The sequence below is a fragment of the Aethina tumida genome, chromosome 4 (assembly GCF_024364675.1).
Source record: "Aethina tumida isolate Nest 87 chromosome 4, icAetTumi1.1, whole genome shotgun sequence".
NCBI classification, from domain to species: domain Eukaryota; kingdom Metazoa; phylum Arthropoda; class Insecta; order Coleoptera; family Nitidulidae; genus Aethina; species Aethina tumida.
This window is the reverse complement of record NC_065438.1, coordinates 18,691,261-18,711,877: the sequence shown is the minus strand read 5'-3', so window position 1 is coordinate 18,711,877 and position 20,617 is coordinate 18,691,261. Positions and strand designations below refer to the sequence as shown.

At 24.8% G+C, this 20,617-nt stretch overlaps 1 protein-coding gene across 4 annotated transcripts in view; it reads left to right on the top strand.

Annotated features, from left to right (window-relative positions):
* LOC109601872 (zinc finger protein 91) overlaps nt 1-20,617 on the top strand; it is an 80,314-nt gene that overhangs the window by 19,289 nt on the left and 40,408 nt on the right. For 3 of the 4 annotated variants that reach the window (XM_020018165.2, XM_020018164.2, XM_020018162.2), the window contains exon 1: nt 18,344-19,177. The gene's annotated coding sequence lies outside the window, so the exon portion shown is untranslated. Of the gene's footprint in view, nt 1-3,132; nt 3,155-18,343; nt 19,178-20,617 lie in introns of those variants that run through there. The other variant, XM_049966213.1, reaches the window with a different exon arrangement.

The following is a 20,617-nucleotide window of genomic DNA, read 5'->3' as shown; positions in this document are numbered from 1 at the left end:
CGCCCGATGGCGACCCAATTTTAATTATGCACGATTTTTCGGTACGTGCCAAATAACGCCGTTCCGGAGGCTGGTCAACGGAGGCGACTTCGCACGTCATCTCTTAATTTTCGGGCCGGCCAGAGCCAAGTGCACGTGAAATTGGCAAAGTGTGGACGCGTTTTCAGCCTTCCGTTCCCCAACTCCTATGAATATGCAAAGAGACGCCGTTTTATGCCAAGAAATCGTCTCCGCGGCAACACGTTGTAAATTTGGACTCGGGCACGGCGATTTCCATACAAATCGACGTTCGAACGTTTTCCGTCTTATTAAGGGGTTCGTCGGTGTTAAATTTAATAATGTTAAGTACACACGGCAAGAGACAAAAGACTGGGTTGAAAGTTTAAACAATTTTTACAGTTAGTTCCAACGGGAATCGATGCTAATCGAACGCAAAATTGATTGAACAATTCAGGAATCAATTTTCTTAGCGATTTATTCCAAATAAATTCATAAGACGGCAACAAGAAGCCGAACAAAATTGAATTTAGGTGCTGCGTCGGCGATAAATATTTATAATACAATTTCGACGGTGATGCATCGGCAATCCTTCGTAAAATTCGATAGTTTATTGGCATACATATTTGCCGGTGAATTTTTCATGTTTTAGTATGTAGGTTGGTTTACTTTATGCACATTAAATTTTATAATTTATTAATAATAATAATCTAAACGTTTTTATATATTTATGTTAAATGAAAATAATTTACAAAGTGTAATAACTAATAAATATTAAAGATTTCTGTTAATGTTTTTGTTTTTTTACTTTTGAATTCTAAATAGTTCATAAAAAGCCTCGAAAATTGAAATTTAAAATTTTTAAAATGTGTAAAGTTTTTATATTTTGAAAATGAAAAAAAGATTTTGAAAATTCAACTGGAAACTTTAAAAAGCTCTAAAAAATACTGAAACAAAATACAGCAAATTCTTAAATTCATGAAATTTTAAAAAATCCTAAAAGTAATCCACAATATTTAAAAATTTTTGAAAATTGGAATAATATAAAAAAAATACTGAAAATTCTTGTTAATTGTTTCAAAAATATTTTTTAAAAATAAAAATTTGGTAAATCCTCAAACATTCCTAAAATTCTTAAATTTTCCATTTATTTTTTAAACGATAAAATATTTTTAAATATTTAAATTTTTAAATTATTAGAAGATATATTTCCTGAAAATTAGAAATATTCTAAATATTTCAGAAAGTGTCTTAAATATTTAGAAATATTTTTAAAAAATATAAAAAATGTTTTGATTTTGAAAAATATTAACAATATTTAAAAGACTAAATTTTAAAAATTTAAAAACTACTAATATTGGAATAATTTCAAAAAATAATGAATTTAACTGTTTTAAAAATAAAAATTTAGTAAATTCTCAGAAATTCCTAAAATTCTTATATATTCTAATAATTATTATTATTAAACACCCTGAAAATTAAATTATTCATATGTATTGAAATATTGTTAAATTATCAAAATATTCCAAAAATATAAATTCTTGTAGATTTAAAAATATATGATTATATATTTTTAAATATTTCCTGTAAATTGGAAATATTCTATAAATATTTTTAATATTTATAATAAAATTGTTAAAAATTTTGAAAAATCTTAAAAATAATCTTAACAATATTTAAAAATTATGCTTTTTTTAAGACTGAAAAATTCTTGAAAATTGAAATAATTTCAAAAGATACTGAAAATATATAATTGTTTTAATTGTTTCAAAAATATTTTTTAAAAATAAAAATTTGGGGAATCTCCAAAAATATCAAAAATTGTTAAATATTCCATATTCCATATTATTTTCCATATTATTTTTTAAACACCTTAAAATTAAAATTAATCCAAAAATATGTACTGAAATATTTATTTTTTTTTAATTATCAAAAAATTACAAAAATATAAATATAAATATAATTTGCAAAAATATAAAAAAATTAAAAATTTTTAAAAATTCATAAAATCATTAAGTATTTTCTTATTATTAAAATATTCCAAAAAAAAACAAGTAAAATAAAAAATTTGAAAAATTCTTAATATTTATTAAAACAACAAAATTCCTAAAAAAAAAAAATCTGAAAAATTTATGAAATTAAATGTAAAAACATCTTAAAAATTTAAAATCTTCTAAAAATGTATTCTTGAATTTTCTCTTCAAAATGTTTTAAATTATTTTTTATGTCATTAAAATATTCTAAACAAGACACATCAAAAATAAAAAATAATTTTAATATAATTTTTCAATCATATTTAAAAAATCTTAAAATTTTCTAAAAATTGTTCTTGAATTATTTATACCAATTTTAAATATTCTTGAAAAAAAATCTAAATATTTTTTTAAAAAATATAAAAAATATCAGTAAATTCTAAAAAATTTATGAAAATTTAAGAATTCAAATAATTTTTATAAGATATTGAAAATTCAAAAATTTATAAAAATATATAGTGAATATTTCGATATTTTAAAATATTTTTTACAATATTAAAAAATCTTGAAAAGCACATTTTTAAATAATTCCTGAAAATTGAAAATATGCAAATATTGAAAATTTCTTAAATATTTAAAAAAAAAATATAAATATAGCATATTCCCAAAAATTCATGAAAATATAAAAACTTTTAATAAAACTTAGAAAATTCAAAATTTTTTTATTTTTTTTTTTATTATCAAAATATTTCTTGCACTTTAAAAATTTGAAATATATTTAGATATTGTAAAATTCCTGAAAACTTTTTAGAGTATATTGAAATGTTTTTAATGGCAATTTTTAATGAATTACTTGTTAAGTTTTAACATGTGCTTGTTTATCACAAACCAAGTGTATTTGTTTACCAGTTCATATAATTAAATAACGTATACAACAAATACCTACTAAAAATAAAATTTCATTTCAGCACAAGACAAATATTTTCTTTCTCTCAGTTGTGCAATCTGCGTCACTTAATTCAAACAAATTTCTCTAAAATATTTACATTTTAATGTTTTGCACTCTTTGACAAGACTATTTTTAAAGCCCAGCGCTTACAACGTTAAGTTATTTTTCAACAACAAGGAATGCAACATAATTTAATTGCCTCTTCTGTTGCAGGTTTCTACAACCAATTAACCAGGTAAGTGTTGTCCATTTTCCAAAACAGTTCGCACTGATTTATTACAACAATTTCGAAAACACCCATCGAAAACGACGCCGCACAATAAAATGGTTGTGTAAAATGTTTAAAAACGGAAAAGCCACGATTATGTATGGGCACATTTCTGCGAATGTAATAAACACCAAAGACAATATTCTTATCGTATGAGTACACTAGTTAAACATTCTTTAATGATATGCAACGGCGTGTTACGTCGTTCTTAATATTAGCAGTAATTTTCCCGCGTGACGCGCTCAAACAAATATTTAAGACCAATAAAAACGGAAAGACTTTCGGCAAACTAACTAAATTATGGCCGGTTTTAAGAGCATTTTGTCATACAATTAGATAGGGACTGTTTACGTCTTTCAAACGTCGCTACGACGTTTGGTAATTACCGAGACGTGTGCGAAGGTTTCTTTAATTTTAACTGAAAAACACACACGATAATTGTTTGGGAAAAATGACTGAACTGTTGTCGAAGGTTGCTCAAGACCCAGTTTCAATCTTAGACTATACTCGTGGCCATCTTTCTGTGCCTTGTTTGCGGATCGATAAGGTTTCACCAACACCAACACCAAATTATAAATCTACAATCGTTTCAACAGCTGCACAATTTAATTTAAGCTAAGGCTTTGATAAGGACAAAACCGAAGAAATACCACACATCAGCCAGCTTCGATTTTCTAAGTCCTGCTTTGCTTTCAGTCAATTGGGTCACAAACCGATGAACCGTACAACCTGTATAAATAGCCCACAAATCGCATGTAATAAACTCTAATTACAGTTGACCTTGTAATATGTTAAATGTGGCTGATGACACATGTCGTAATTATTCTTCAAACTGATTGATTCGTTATTATCACGATTAACACGACGAAGAGCCACTAAAGTGATTATATGACTGGTTATATAATTTAATTATCTCGGCGGTAATAAATTGCAAGAATTTATTGGCAGAAGATGGTTGGTTTAAGAGGGGAATGCTCGTTAAAGACGTATAAATATATTGGAATTGTTATTAATATTGCCGTTCGATTGGTGTGCGACTGTTGTTTTCTGGTAGCAGGAGGGTAATATCAACGTATTATTACCATTAGTGGTAATGGACGTTTTTAAAAGGAGCTGGAGACTAAAAGAGTTTCATTATTCCCTTTTGCTCCGCCATTATCGGGTTGTTTTAAAACAATTTTTCATGAGGCTAATTTAGCTTGTCATTAACGTATCTACACGAATTTTTTGACAGGGAACTTTTAAATTAATGTTCGTCTGCACACATTCCTTAACCACTAAACAGGATAAATATTTTTTTAAATTGTCTAGATTTAAGTTGAGGTAATATTTTTAAAGAACGTAAAAAATTGTGACAAATGCTTATAAATTCATTGAATTATATTCCAATAATTTTTAAAATATCTACTTAAATATTGCCATTTATGTAATTATAAAACTATATCAATATATTGATATTATATTATTATTTTTTTTTTTTTTTTGAAAATATTAATAAATATCTTAAATATTTTCAAAATATTCTTAAGAAATATAAAAAACATCAGAAAATTCTCAAAAAAAATTAAAATTCGTAAAGTATTTAAAAATATTTACTTAAATATTGCCATTTTTTTAATTATAAAACTCTGAAAACAGAAAAATTTTTAAATAAATTTGAAAATTCCAAAAATATGTTTAATTAAAAAAAAAGACTTCAACGTATTCTCAAAAATTCTTAAAATTTCTAATTATATTTAAGAAATGTTGTATTAGTAACTATTTTTATATTTTTTAATTTTTTAAAAAATATTTTGAATTTCCTGATAATTGAAAAAATTTTAAATATTTCCGAGAATGCTCAAAATACATTAAATATTTCAACAAATTCTCAAAAATTTATGAATTTTTTAAAAATTCTCATTATATTTAAAATTTTTTGAAAATTATAAATGTATAATATATTTTTTCAATATTTTCAAAATTTTTTAAAGGTCTACGTTTTTAAATATTCTGAATTTTTTGATAAACGAGAAAATTCTAAATATTTCTGAGAATATACAAAATATTAAAAAAAAATGTATAAAATATCAGCAAAGTTTCAAAAATTAATGAAATTATTAAAAATTATAATAATTAAAAAAAAAAAACATGAAAATGTAAAAATTTCAAAAAAATTTTATTTTCAATATTTCAAAAAAATTTTATTTTTAATATTTTAAAAAAGGGAATTTTTAAAATATTTTTTACAATATTTAAATATCTTAAAAAAAACTATATAAAATATATAAAAAAATGTAAAAATAGCAAATTTTCAAAAATTTATCAAAATCTTAAAAATTCGAATTATTTAAAAAAAACCTGAAAATTCAAAAAATCTAAAAATATATATTTGAACTTTCTTTGTTTTTAATTATTAAATTATTCCTAACTATTTTAAAAAAAATTATATTCTCAAAATTAAAAAAATATATAGTTTAAAAAATTTTAAAATATATTCAAAAATTCTTAAAATTTGTATATTTCTTATATTTAAAAAATGTTTAAAATTTTAAATATTTTCATTTTTTAAAATTTTTGGGAGGTCTAATTTTTAAATATTTTGAATTACCTGATAATTGAAAAAATAATATCTATTTTAGAGAATATTCAGAATATCTTATAAGATTAAGATTTCAACAAATCTCAAAAATTTATGAAATTCTTACAATTTCTAATGTATTTAAAAAAAAGTTGAAAATTATAAATATTTCCATTTTATTAAATATTTTCAAAATTTTTGAATGGTCTACATTTTTAAATATCTTAATTTCCGGATAATTGAAAAAATTCTAAATACTTCTGAGAATATTTAAAATATCTTAAATAATTTTTTAAAAAATGTAAAAAATATCAAATAGTTCTTGAAAATTTACAAAGATATTAAAATTTATAATTATTTAAAAAAAAAACGTGTCAAAAATTATGTGCATAAATATTCAATTTTTTTAATATTTCTAACGATTTTAGAAATTTTTAAATATACTCAAATTCCCGAAAATTGAAAAAGTTCTTTCAAAGAATATTGAAATTATCTTAAATATTTTCAAAATATATATTTTTAATATAAAAAACATCGGCAAATTGTCAAAAATTCATGAAGATACTAAAAATTATAATAATTTTATAAAAAGAACTCAAAAAATTCTAAAATTCTGTACTTGAATATTCCCATTTTTAAAAATATTTTTTACAATTTTGAAGGAATCTTAAAAGGTTCAAATTTTTAAATCTTCTCAAATTCCTGAAAATTGGAAAAATTCTAAATAGTCCTGAGAATATTGAAAATACGTTAAATTCAAGATATTAAAATAAAAAAATGTAAAAATTATCAGTAAACATTCAAAAATTTATGAAATTATTCAAAATTCTAATTATTTTTAAAATTTTTTGAAAATTCAAGGGTTTCAAAAATATGAACTTGAATATTCACATTTTTTTTTTAATTTAACAATTTAAAAAATCTAAATTATACATTTTATAAATTGCGAAAATTTTGAAAATTTCTAAATGAATTGTATATTTTAAAAAATGTTAATATTGTGGCAAACCTTCAAAATTCTTTAAAATCTTTTAATATTTCTTAATATATTTAAATATTCTTCTTTTAATTATCAGTATAAACCTAATAAATTAAAAAAATCTTGTAAATTGTTCAATTAAATAACGATATATTACAGTATAAACAATTAAAGACAACAGACAAATTTCTCCAGTTTATACGTGACAGAACAAAGAGATTGATGATGACTTATCTATTGGATATTTAAGTTTTAATAATAGACTTATTACGATGACACATCCATTTGCAGTCAGATGTTTAAAACAATTTTGTTATTACCTTTAAAGATAAACGAATTCGTACTTTGTTCACCGGCAATTATAATAATATCAAACCTAAAATTTTTATCAGGCCGTTGTTGAAGATAAAAATCCGAAGCAATTTAAATGCTTGCCATAAAAGAAAAAAAATTGTAAACGACTCGAAATTCAATTAAACAACAAATAGATTAATGTTCAATTCAGATAAGATATAATCAATTAAAACCGTGACAAAGAAAATAGCTCCGGTTAATATTAGAACTGGTTATCTAGGATTTAGTTTGTGCAGCACGTAAAAAACCAACATTGCTAAAGATACATACATGTGTTTGTTAATAACTTATACGAAATCCTTATCTTATCACTAGTTCAATATACAAGAACTCCAGACATGTAATCGTGCCTCGTTCAACAAAATTTAACCTAAATATCGAACTGAAAGACGGCTTGTGTCCAATAATTTATCAATTATTTTTACGCTTTATAATTAACAGGTCGTTAATCGTGTTTTAAGAATATTGAAATATGTTTGATTATCCTTTTGTTCCCATGAAAATAAAACGTTTAATTTTTTTTCTAGAATGTGATCCAACAAATATTTTAAGACAATTATTATCTTTATAATCATTACTTCATCAGAGCCGTAGAATAACTCATCATTTTTTATTAGATTAGACTAGATTAAATTAAACAATTATTGTGAATTTGTAAAAAATTACTATATATTTATAAATTAAATTAATATTCTTAATTCTTAAATAGAAAATATTCCAATTATTTTTAAAAATTCGATAAAACTAACTAAATTCTTACAAATTTTTAATTTACAAAATTATAAAAATTTACTAAAAATCCTAGGAATTCATAAAAATATATATAAATAATGATTGTGAATTTGTAGAAAAACCTCAAATTACTAAATGTAATATTTATAAATTAAATTAATATTCTTAAATGTTAAATTGATAATGTTCTAATTATTCTTAAAAATTCGATAAAACAATTTTAAAAATCCTTGAAACTCTCAAAAACTATATACATTCTTTTTTTCTAAACTATATATTTTTAAATAAAATTTATAAATTAAATTAATATTCTTAAATTCTAAATTGATAATATTCTAATTATTCTTATAACTCTCAAAAACTAGATACATTCTTTTTTTCTGAACTACCTATTTTTAAATAAAATTCATAAATTTAGTATTGTATTAACATGTCTTGAAGAATTTATGTGCTTACAAATTATATATATTTTTAATCATAAAAATATAATAAAATTGTAGGAATTTATATAAATATTATCGAATGAACATTATATTAATATAAAATAAAAATAAAATTCTAAAAATTTTTGGTTATTAATATTTTTTAACTAATTAAATTATTATTATTATTAATATTTCTTTATATAGTTCGTCAAAATTTGTTTTGAAAATTTTCAAAGTTTGTTAGAAAAGTTTAAAATTCAAAATCTCTTAAAAATGTTCAAAAATTTACAAAAAAATAAAATTATAAATTATAAAAGCGTTGAATTGTATTTTTTAAAATAATTTTAATTAAGGTAAATTTCTACAAATATATAAATATTTTGGTTGTGAAAATTTTGTGACAAATTTTTAAAAATTAATTAATTAGTATTACATTTCCTTCCTTCCACAAAAAAAAATCTCAAAAATTTTCTAAATATGTAATATGCACTTAAGCAGTCTCAATTATCAAAATATTCTTAATAATATTAAAAAATATTTTTAAAAAATAAAAATATGGCAAATCTTCAAAAATTCATAAAATTCTTAAATTTTCAAATTATTTAAATATTTCAAAAAATATAAAAAAAATTAAAAATTTTGAAAGTTTCTAAAAATGTATAATTAAATATTCCTTTTTTTATTATTAAAATTTCCAAACAAAAAAAAAATTAAAATAAAAAATTCTTCAAAAATTGAAAAATTTTTAAATATTTTATTTTAGTTTTTAAAATACCTTTATAGAAAAATCAAAATCAAAAAAATCTAAAAATTATAAACTTATATCTTATATTAAATAACATAACAAAATTTAAGATAAATTTTTAAAAATAAATTATTATTTAGATTTTTTTATATAAGTTATAATTGAATTGATCGAAAGTCAACAATAGTTTCAAATCAAAATTAAATAAAATGGAATGAAAATTTCTTAAAAATATTCAAAACTTTAAATCGTTATTACATTATTATTATGTAAATTTATTAAATAAAAATTTTTGATTTAATTTTGAAATTTAATTGTTATATGATAATAAAATTTGAAAGAAATCTTTGTTAAAAGTTTTTGGAAATTGTCATAAATCTCACTTAAAAACTTCAAAAATCTGTAAACAAAAATTTTAAAAATTATTATTTAACTATTTAAAAAGAAATTATAGTCATTTTTAAGATTTGCTGTCTCTAATAATTGTAAAACTAATTCAAAATTTTTGATTAATTTTTGAAAATTAATAAAGTGATATAATAATAATAATAATAATAATAATAATAATACTATAATATGTTTTTATGATGATTATCATAAACTTATATTCACTACTAATTTTTATCAGTGAAACAATATGAATGAATAGAAAATTATCAATTGTAACATTATCATTCAGGTTTAAAAATTTATAGATTTTAGTTGCAGTTAGCAGAAATTATAAATTTTAAGGTCGATACATAATAACATAAAAAAATTTATCATCACGTCAAACTGATTATTAAATTCCATTTATAACCATATTTTTATAAACTCAAAATAATCAATATCACTTATAACAATTAATTAATCTTATCACAGTATCCAGTACGATCAATTAACAAAATACTGCAAATAAAATTCTTACATACAATCGATAACAGATCTTTTATCGCACCTCGTGATCACCACCCATAATCCCAAATTCAAGGAAAAACCTTGGTATATCCACAATTTTTTTCTTCAAACAAACCCAAAGTTATTTTATCTCCCACGATGCTGCAACACGTGCTGGTTTACATAAGAGCCCCGGCTTCTTCGACACCGTCTTTATTTTTAACTCGCGAATATTTTCACATTTTGCTTCATTGTTAACCATAAGAAATTTATAGTCTGGGAACAAAAAAAAAAAAAATACAATCGTTCCATCAATCAACGTGTTACCATCATTCAGGAAACATTTCATATAAAACCACTGTGTCTATTTAAAACAGAATATGGTCCGGATTTGGCAAATTGGCACGGCACGGATTGTCAGTAAAAATAAACTTGTTTTGATGTGCAACAAACGAGGTGGATTAATTGTTTACGAACGTTTTACGTCGAGATGCAACCGAATGCATGATCCGTCCCTTAATGGCTCCCCCCGTTAACTTTTTGCCCAAAATCGTACCGAATTAACTTCGACAAACTTCATTATTCAAGTTTTAAGTGAACGGCTTAGGTGGAAAGCAGTTTTCCACCGGCGTTACTCCATCGGCGGCGAAACTCCGACGAATTTCCTTAAAAGGTTGCTCCATACAAATCTTCGAATCGAATTGGGTAAATAGAATCAAGTTTTGGAACAGTGCTGAGGAACGAGTTCCGTTTAAACTTAATCACTTTATGTATCTTGTCCGGTGGTTGTTTGTGGAGGGGTTTTCATAATTTCGTTTCTGGAAGTCGAATTAATTAATTAACTTTATTACTAAACGATTTAAATTGCATCTTTACCTTACATAACGTTTCAAGTACGTTGCGTTATGCACACGGAAAATTTTCAATGAGTCGCCGTTCTTGGACAAAAATCACGACCATTACCGCGATTAAATCTCAAAATAGTCCCATAGACACATATCATTACCTCTATTGACAACAGGAAATGATTAATTTTGAGTGCATTTATTTACGCCGGTGTTTTCTGTGATTTTTTAATAAAAATGCGGTTTCTGCTGAGCTTGGACGCAAGAAAAATGCTGTGGCTACGTTTAATTGGTGGTTTATATAAAAGGAAAGCAGGAAATGTTTCAGAAATTCCTGATTAAGTTTGGAGTAAATAATAAATTCACCCGGAGTGCGAAAAGAATAAAAACCCTTGTCAAATATAGGAAGGGAAGTATTAACAGGATTTTTTGTCCTGATATTTTCCATAAAATGAACAAAGAGAATGTTTCAGAATTAAGAAGTTCTAAATTATTTTTGTAGGAAGATAATGAACTCCAATAAGTTAAATTCCTTCAAAAATATAAAAGGAATTAAACAATTTTTTTGAATAAATGTCTCTTCATAAAAAGGTTGAAAGAAATTGTAGATTAATTTCGAAATACACAAAAATTTAAATTCTTTCAGAAATGTAATAAGAAAAGTTAATATTTTAAACAAAAATTGTTTCAGAAATATGATGAAAAAAAATCATTTGCAAAATGGATCATAGGAAAAATTCAAAAATTGTTTCGGGAATATAAAATTTCTCCATAAAAATAATTCAAAATTTGTTTCAAATTAATGTATTAAAATAAAATTGTAATATCTTTTTCTTCAGGTATTGTTTTATTAAAATGACACATAAATTATTAAAAAATTCAAAAATTTTATAGTAATTTTCAAAAAAATAATAAATTTCAAACAGTTAAATTCTTTCAGAAACATAAAATGAAAAGTTAAAAAAAGATAAAATTTTAATATTTTATTCTTCAGGTATTTCTTTTTAATTAAGATAAACGCAGAAATTATTAAAAAATTCAGGAATTTTAAATTCATTTTAAAAAAAAATAGTAAATTTGAAAAAGTTCTTTCAGAAATGTAAAATGAAAAGTTAAAACTTCAAAAGGATGATTTTTTTATAAATATAAAAAAGATAAATATTTATATTATTATATTTTTATCCATTTCTTCATCTGTAATAAGTGTAAGAATTTTATTTTTAGAAATAATAAAATTTTAATATTTTTTTCTTCAGGTACTTTTTTAACTAAAATGAATACAGACATTATTTAAGATTTCAAGAATTTTAATTTAATTTTCAAAAAAAAAAATACTGAATTATAAAAATGAAATTCTTTCACAAAAGTAAAATGAAAAGTTTAACTTCAAAACGATATTTTTTATATTTGTTCATCTGCAAAAAATTCAGAAGTTCCAAATTAATGTTGAAGTGTAACAGTAACTTTTTCAGAAATATATAAATAAAGATAAAATTTTAATATTTTTTTCTACAGGTATTTTATTATTAAAATGAAATGAATTATTTAAAAATTCATGAATTTTAAATTAATTTTCAAAAAATAATAAATTTTAAAAGTTCTTTCAGAAATGTAAAATTAAAAGTTAAAACTTTGAAACGATTTTTTTATCTATTTGTTCATCTAGAAAAAAAGGATAATAAGAAATATTTCAAAATTCAGAAGTTTCAAATTAATGTTGAAATGTAATTGTTTAATTTTTTCAGAAATATAAAAAAAATAAAATTTTAATATTTTTTTTCTTCAGGTATCTTTTATTAAAATGAATACAGAAATTATTAAGAAATTCAAGAATTTTAAATTAATTTTCAAAAAAATAATATATTTTAAAAAAGTTAAGTTCTTTCAGGAATGTAAAATGAAAAGTTAAAGCTTCAAAACAATGATTTTTTATCTAATTGTTCATCAGTAAAGAAGGAACATTAATATTTCAAATTTCCTAATTAATGTTGAAGTATAAGGGTTTAATTTTTTTCAGAAATAATAAAAAAAATTTATTTATTTTTTTTTCAGGTATTTTTTCATTAAAATAAACATAGAAATTATTACAAAATTCAGGAATTTTATATTAATTTTCAAAAAAATAATAAATTTGAAAAAGTTAAGTTCTTTAGAAATGTTAAAAGAGAAGTTAAAACTTCAAAACGATTATCTAGTTGTTCACCTGTAAAGAATAATCATTAGAAATATTACAAAATACATAAATTCTAAATTAATTTTATTAAATTATTTAGATTAATTTTCAAGTTAACAATAAATTAAGGTCAAAAATGTTAAAAAAACTTCAAGACGATTTATTTTCTAATTCTTCATATGTCAAAAAAGGAGTTCCAAATTAATTTTGAACTGTAAGAGACAAATCATTTCAGAAATATAAAAAAAGATAAAATTTTAATATTTTTTCTCCAGATATTATTAAATTAAAATAAATAAAGAAGTTCAGATATTTTACATCAATTTTCAAAAATATAATAAATTTGAAAAAGTTAAGGTCTTTCAAAAATGTTCAAAGAAAAATAAAAACTTCAAGACGATTTTTTTTGTAAATCTTTATTTGTAAAAAAATCAAAGGAAATATTTCAAAACACAGAACTTCAAATTAATTTTGCACTGTAAGAGTTTAACATTTCAGAAATATAAAAAAAATGAAAATTTAATATTTTTTCTCCGTATACTTTTGAATTTAAATGAACAAAGAAATTATTAAAAAATTCAGGAATTTTACATCAATTTTCAAAAATATAATAAATTTAAAAAAGTTGTGGTCTTTCAGAAATGTTAAAAGAAAAATTAAAACGATGTTTTTTTCTAACTTTTCATCTGTAAAAACGGATCATAGAAAATATTTCAAAATTCAGAGATTCTAAATTTTTTTCAGGAAAAAAAAGAAAAGTTTTAAGAAGATTTTCTACTCTATATATTTTTAGATAAAATATTCTTGTACTTCTTTCTTCATTCTGAAAAGAAAAAAGATAAAATTTTTAAAGAAATATTTCAAAATTTAAGATTCTAGATTTCTTTCAGAAAAAAAAAGAAAAATTTTAAGGTGATTTTTTACTCTATATATTTTTATATAAAATATTCTTGTGCATTCTTCATTCTAAAAAGAAAGAAGATAATATTTTTAAAGAAAATGGAAATTTCCTTTAGAATTATGAAGAAAGTTTCTGTTTTGCAACAAAAATTATCTTACTTGGTCATAACAAATTTCTTTAGGGTCTCATAAATATGCATAACCTTTGATATATAGAAAGTAATATGGAACCACAAACTGATGTTATAACAATAACGTAACACCAAATTAAACCATCATTTTCATCAACTGTTAAATCCAAGATACCGCAAAAGACCACGCAACGCGTCCCAAAATAAATTAAATAAATTGCTCAGAGGGCCAGAAATGTGGGAACAATTTACCCAGAAGCAGCGAAAGAACGGTCGGTCTGGCACGTTGCCGTCCGGCCGGATGAATTTTTTGACATATCTCATTAGACATCGGGTTTTTGCCGTCCATTTATCCAGCGTCCCGGATCAACCGAGGAAACGCCGGTGTGCGTGTAAACAGGGCCGAGGGTGGCCAACGTCTATTTTTTTTTCTTTTGAAGCCCCGTCATCTGTATCGATTCGTGCAACGCTCTCTTGGTCACCGAACCATCCGGCATTAGTAAGTCCGGTGTGACACAGCTCCAGATAAAACCCATCCTCTCGGCAATCTGATAAATCAAACAAACACGATGATCGTGTCTTGTGACTCACGACGGGCGTCACGAAAACAAAAAACTGGTACACGGGGGAAAAATGGAGGCGTCCGTCTTGCGCCGCGCCCCGTTCGAAAGCCTCTTCGCTTCGGAGTGTTGCTAACGGGAAAACACCGGCCCGCTCCGCTTTGGCTTCCACCCCGAGATCGATGGGGGCTGCGAACTCGATGGCGGCCTTACCACCGTTTTTGTCATTGGACTTTTTTTTTATTCGAAAGCACACAATCGATTGCGCCCTGCACGACTCCAAAGAAGATGCTCGGTGGTCTGCAGTTTGCGTTCGCTGATGAATTGGATGGACGCGGTAATTGGTTTCGAGGGGTTAACTAGTTTAAGGGTGTTAACGGCTAATAATGTCAGCGTGCTGGGTTTGGTTGCGCCGTAATTTTGTCCGATCGTTTGACGGGTTTGTTTGGTGAAATTAAGAAAACAGTGGATCCGGCCTAAAAGTGAATAAAACATTCCAAACAACAAAGACACATTATCAACCCCCTGTTGATTCTAAAGGACAAAAAAACGTCCAAAAAGCAGCCTTTCATAATAAAATTTGAAATTTAATGATTCAAAGTATTTATTTTATTTCATCCCCCCCGATTTACTGACTAAACAATATTAATTCCGTTGTTTAGTTTCTCTGTCTATTTGTATGAGGACAAAGCGATACCGTACCCTTTTCTGTAACTTCCATTTTAAATTATTCCATTCATTTCAATTCATTACGATGAGTTCATAAAATAATCATTTTTAGCTCTTGGCAAAGTCGAAGTAATAAATTCCGCAACAGAACAATTCTGAACGACATGCTTTATAAATTTTTCAACTGATTTAAGATTAGTTTTCTAATTGCTAATTTGTAACAACTTACACTCAAAATGTCATGTCATTAAATTTATTTTCAGATTTGAAGTGTTACTTTTAAAGATGTGGCTTAACTACAAAAAATTTTAATAAAACACTTCAACAACTTCCTCATCCGTATCCCCAAATTTTGGTACTTTCATTTTTTGTACTATTAATTAGATTTAATTAATTAAATATTAATTTTACTTGATCAATTAAAGATTAAAAATCATGGTATAAAATTTAATTTTTATGACTAGAAACATAAATTGTTATTTTTATTTTATATTTATAAATTTGGTTATCTCCAAAATTTTGAGTGAAAATATATTCTTTTCAAATTCTTCAACTTCATGGTGGTAAAATTAAAATTTTATGATAAGAAACACAAATTCTTATTAAAATTTTATGTCAAAAAATTGATTTAGAATGATGCAAACTAAAAAAATACATCTTTTATAAATTCGGTTAACTTAAAAATTTTGAGGAAGAATAAGTATTTGCATTTCATTTTCTGTACTTTGTATAAAATTAATTTGAGATATATGTAATAATCACTTATTTTTTTAAACATTAACATATTTTTTGGTATTTAAACAAATTGTTAAGAATAAAATTTGAGATCTTTAAATATTTAACTGTCATAATGGTAATATTAAAATTTTATGATTAGATATACAAATTATGTCATTTTCATTGAAATTTCATATTAAAAAATTGATTTAGAATGATCAAAAATATAAAATACATCTTTCATAAATTTGGTTAACTCAAAAATTTTGAGGAAAAATAAGTTTTGGTTTTTCATTTTCTGCAATTTTTATAAAATTAATTTCAAATATATTTATTAATCACTTATTTTTTTAAATATTAACATATTTTTTGGTATTTAGGCAAATTGATAAAAATAAAATAAATTTTATTAGAGTTTTTTTCCAAAATCTTTAACTGTCACAGTGGTAAAATTAAAATTTTATGACTAGAAATAAAAATTATGTCATTTTTATTGAAATTTTATGTTAAAAATTGATTTAGAATGATCCAAACTTTGAAATATATCTTTTATAAATTTGATTAACACCAAAAGATTGAGGGAAAATAAGTTTTTGCTTTTCATTTTCTGTTCTTTGTCCAAAATTAATTCGAAATATATTTATTAATCACTTATTTTTTTTTAAATATTAATATATATTTTTGGCATTTAAGCTAATTGTTAAGAATAAAATAAATTTTATTTGAGTTTTTTTCAAAATTTTCAACTGTCATAGTGGTAAAATTGAAATTCTATGTCTAAAAACTCAAATTATGTAATTTTTATTTAAATTATGTTAACAAATTAATTTGGAATGATGCAAACTTTGAAATACATCTTTTATAAATTTGATTAACTCAAAAATTTTGAGGGAAAATAAGTTTTTTCTTTTCATTTTCTGTAATTTGTTTAAAATTAATTCAAAATATATTTATTAATCACTTGTTTTTTTACATATTAATATATTTTTTTAATATTTAGGTAAATTGTTAAGAATAAAATAAATTTTATTTAAGTTTCTTTCAAAATCTTCAACTGTAATATTAAAATTTTATTACTAGAAACACAAATTATGTAATTTTTATTGAAATTTTATGTTAAAAAATTGATTATAATGATCCAAACTATGAAATACTTCTATAATATAATTTGATTAATTCAAAAATTTTGAGGGAAAATAAGTTTTTGCTTTTCCTTTTCAGTTCTTTGTCCAAAATTAATTCGAAATATATTTATTAATCACTTATTTTTTTTAAATATTAACATATTTTTTGATATTCAGGCAAATTGTTAAGAATAAAATAAATTTTATTTGAGTTTTTTTCAAAATTTTCAATTGGTAAAATTAAAATTTTATGACTAGAAACACAAATTGTCATTTTTATTGAAATTTTATGTTAAAAAATTGATTTAGAATGATGCACACTATGCAATACGTTTGTTATAAATTTGGTTAACTCAAAAATTTTGAGGGAAAATGAGTTTTTGCCTTTCATTTTCTGTTCTTTGTCCAAAATTAATTGACATATTTTTTGGTATTCAGGCAAATTGTTAAGAATAAAATAAATTTTGATTTGAGTTTTTTTCAAAATCTTCAACTGCCATAGTGGTAAAATTAAAATTTTATGAGTGGTATCACAAATTATGTCATTTTTATTGAAATTTTATCTTAAAAATTGATTTAAAATAATATAAACTATAATTTACTTACTTTTTTTACAAATTTGATTAACTAAAAAAAAATGTGAGGGAAAATAAGTTTTTTCTTTTCATTTTCTGTACTTTGCCTAAAATTAATTCGAAATATATCTGTTAATTACCTATTTTTGAAATATTAACATATTTTTTGGTATTTAGATAAATTGTTAAAAATAAAATAAATTTTATTTGAGTTTTTTCAAAATCTCCAACTGTCATAGTGGTAAAATTTAAATTTTATGACTAGAAACGCAAATTATGTCATTTTTATTGAAATTTTATGTTAAATAATTGATTTAGAAATAATATAAACTATGAAATACTTACCTTTTTTATAAACTTGATTATTTCTCCACAATAATCTTTTTGCCTTTATTTTGGAATCTTAAATAATATCAATATTTTATATTAAAGTAATTTCCAACCAGTAAAATTAAGTTTATTTGAATGCTCTTGAAACTTCTTTCATCATTTTCCATAGTGGCATAATTAAAATTTTGTTAATAGAAACAAAAAATGATATTTTAATTAAAATGTTACAGTAAGAGATTGATTTAGAATACTAAAAACTCTTCTTTGAGCAGAATGCTGAAAGACGAAGTAAACAAGCACCTTAAGCTACAAGAAAGCTCATTAGCGGAATTAATTTTTGTGAAGCGCTGAAAGAAAAGTAAGATTCTAAAGTTATACATAATTTTTAATTTAATATTTAAAGTTGTAAACACGCATTAGTGCAACGTAAAAGTGGGTAATAATATTGATGCACAATAGATCATAAAGTTTAATTTTTATTAACTGGAAACGCCCAAGGCGTTGATTTAAGCTAAGCATGTACTGAAGACAAATACACCACGTAATTATTTTTAAGATTTTTTTCGGATGCAATTTCCAACGATTTTATCGGTACGTTAGGAACGGGAAAGTGTCATAAAGGATTCAATTTAAGGTCCATAAATCCTCGGCGGCCGGTGGATCCGCATTAAATAATGTACCAGTCCCGTATTGACCAAAAGAAGGGCGATTGTGTGCCACTTCCTCAACGGCAAGATCCCGAACATCTGGACATTGTACAGGGTGGAAGAGGGGCCCGTCTCCCCATTGAAATGGTAAACGTCTTCGCCGGGGCGCCGAGTTATCGATCACCCAAGCCGAAGCCGTACAAAGGCAGCGGGCCAGGCGACGGTGGCGGAGATCCCGCCATCCAGTTCGTCGTCTCCCATCGCTGACGGAGGAAGGCCCATCGATTAGAGTCGGCCCGTGCCCAGGTCCCCGTGCGGCTCTCCCGTTGGCAACGGCGCGTCGTCGAAGAGCGTACGTGTGTGTGTGTGTCTGTACGTAGGGTGCGGCCACGCCGATCACATTGGAGGGTCCCTACTGAGAGTGTGGATGACGCAGACGGTCGAAGATGGAACGGAGTTGACGGTTTGGCCGGCAAAGTTCTGCAGTCTTCCCTAGCTCGGTGGTACGATTGCACGTGTTTTCCGATCGTACGTTCCTCCTCGGTCTCCGTCCGTCACTCGGATGTGTGCGGTGTGCGCCAGACCAGCCGCGCATTTCACGTCTCCTTGCCAAAGGCTCACTCTTGCGACGTCGTCACCATCGACAAGGTACACTTATTTAACATTTATTTGATTTGGTTTTGTGTGCGCTTGTTGTCCTGCTGTTGTCTCGTCTTCGTGGCCGGGTTGCGGCAGCTCCGGCCACCGGGCCGTCGCCGGCCCTCTTCGGCGTTGGATGCCATCACGCCCACCGCGTAGCCGCCGCCGCCGCCGTACGGTTTTAGACCGCGGATCTTTCCGTTCGCAAAGGTCGCGTAAAGGTTACGCCGTCCCGTCTTCTACCTGCACTCGCAATGCCACCGGATTAACTTTTAACGCGCCAAATGTCAATTGCACACTCGTCACTCGTCTCGGACCTCGACGTGCCAGGTTCGAATTTCGCGCCCACCACGTGAACTAATTCAATCTGTGTGCACACACACACACACTCGCACTGTGTTACGTATATAGTGTGTCGTTTTCCTGGTGCATGTTTACGTTCGTGCATTTTTATTTTATTTTATTTCTTTCTTTTTTTACTTCGTTTGCACATTTACCTACGACGTCGTGCTTTCGCATTTTTTGAAAGTCATGTGCAAGGTCCCGCTTTCGTTTTGAATATTCACCGCCGGAAAGCTCGTGTGTGCATTTAATTAGGTTGATATCAATTGTTTTTAATTAAGATTGTGATTAATTGATAAGGCGTTGTGTGATTTTAGCTCATATTTAACAACAACAATTGGTTGCATACAATTGTGCAAATGTTTGGCGTTTGTAGAAAATCTTGTAGGATGCGAAAGAAATATTATATACAGGGTGGTTCCTAAATATAGATTGAAAATTCAGAAAGTCTGCAGGATGTATAATGTTTAATTTTACATATGTTGAATTCTAATCTTTAATTATTATATTTAAAATAAAATATATGTATATACTGGGTGCTTCCTAAATATTGATTAAAAATTCAAAAAATGTGTCTGCAGGATGTCTAATGGTTGATCTTACATATGTTTAACAATAATTTTAATTATTATATTTAAAACTAAAAAGTATGTATATACTGGGTGGTTTCTAAATATTGATTAAAATATCAAAAAATGTGTTTGCAGTATGTCAAATGGTTGATTTTAGATATGTTGAACAATAATCTTTAATTATTATATTTAAAATATAATATATGTATACAGGGTGTTTCCTAATTATTTGACAAAATTTCAGGAAAATCATTTTTTTATGAAAAGCAAAATACATTTTTGCATTATTTTTAGAAATTAATTTTCTAGACAATATTTCCATGGAAAACAAAGTAGTTTTTCAAAAATTCTTACGGTAACAAAATAAATACTACTACTACCCATTTTGTCCCAATTTTGTAAATCACTATATACAGTTTTTATAGTTTGTAATAAAATAAAATTTTTAACCTGTATTTAGAAAATACTATTTTCAGTACTTGTAGTTTTTGATAAAAATTTTTGGAAAACATTATCGCCTTTATCTATGGAAGAA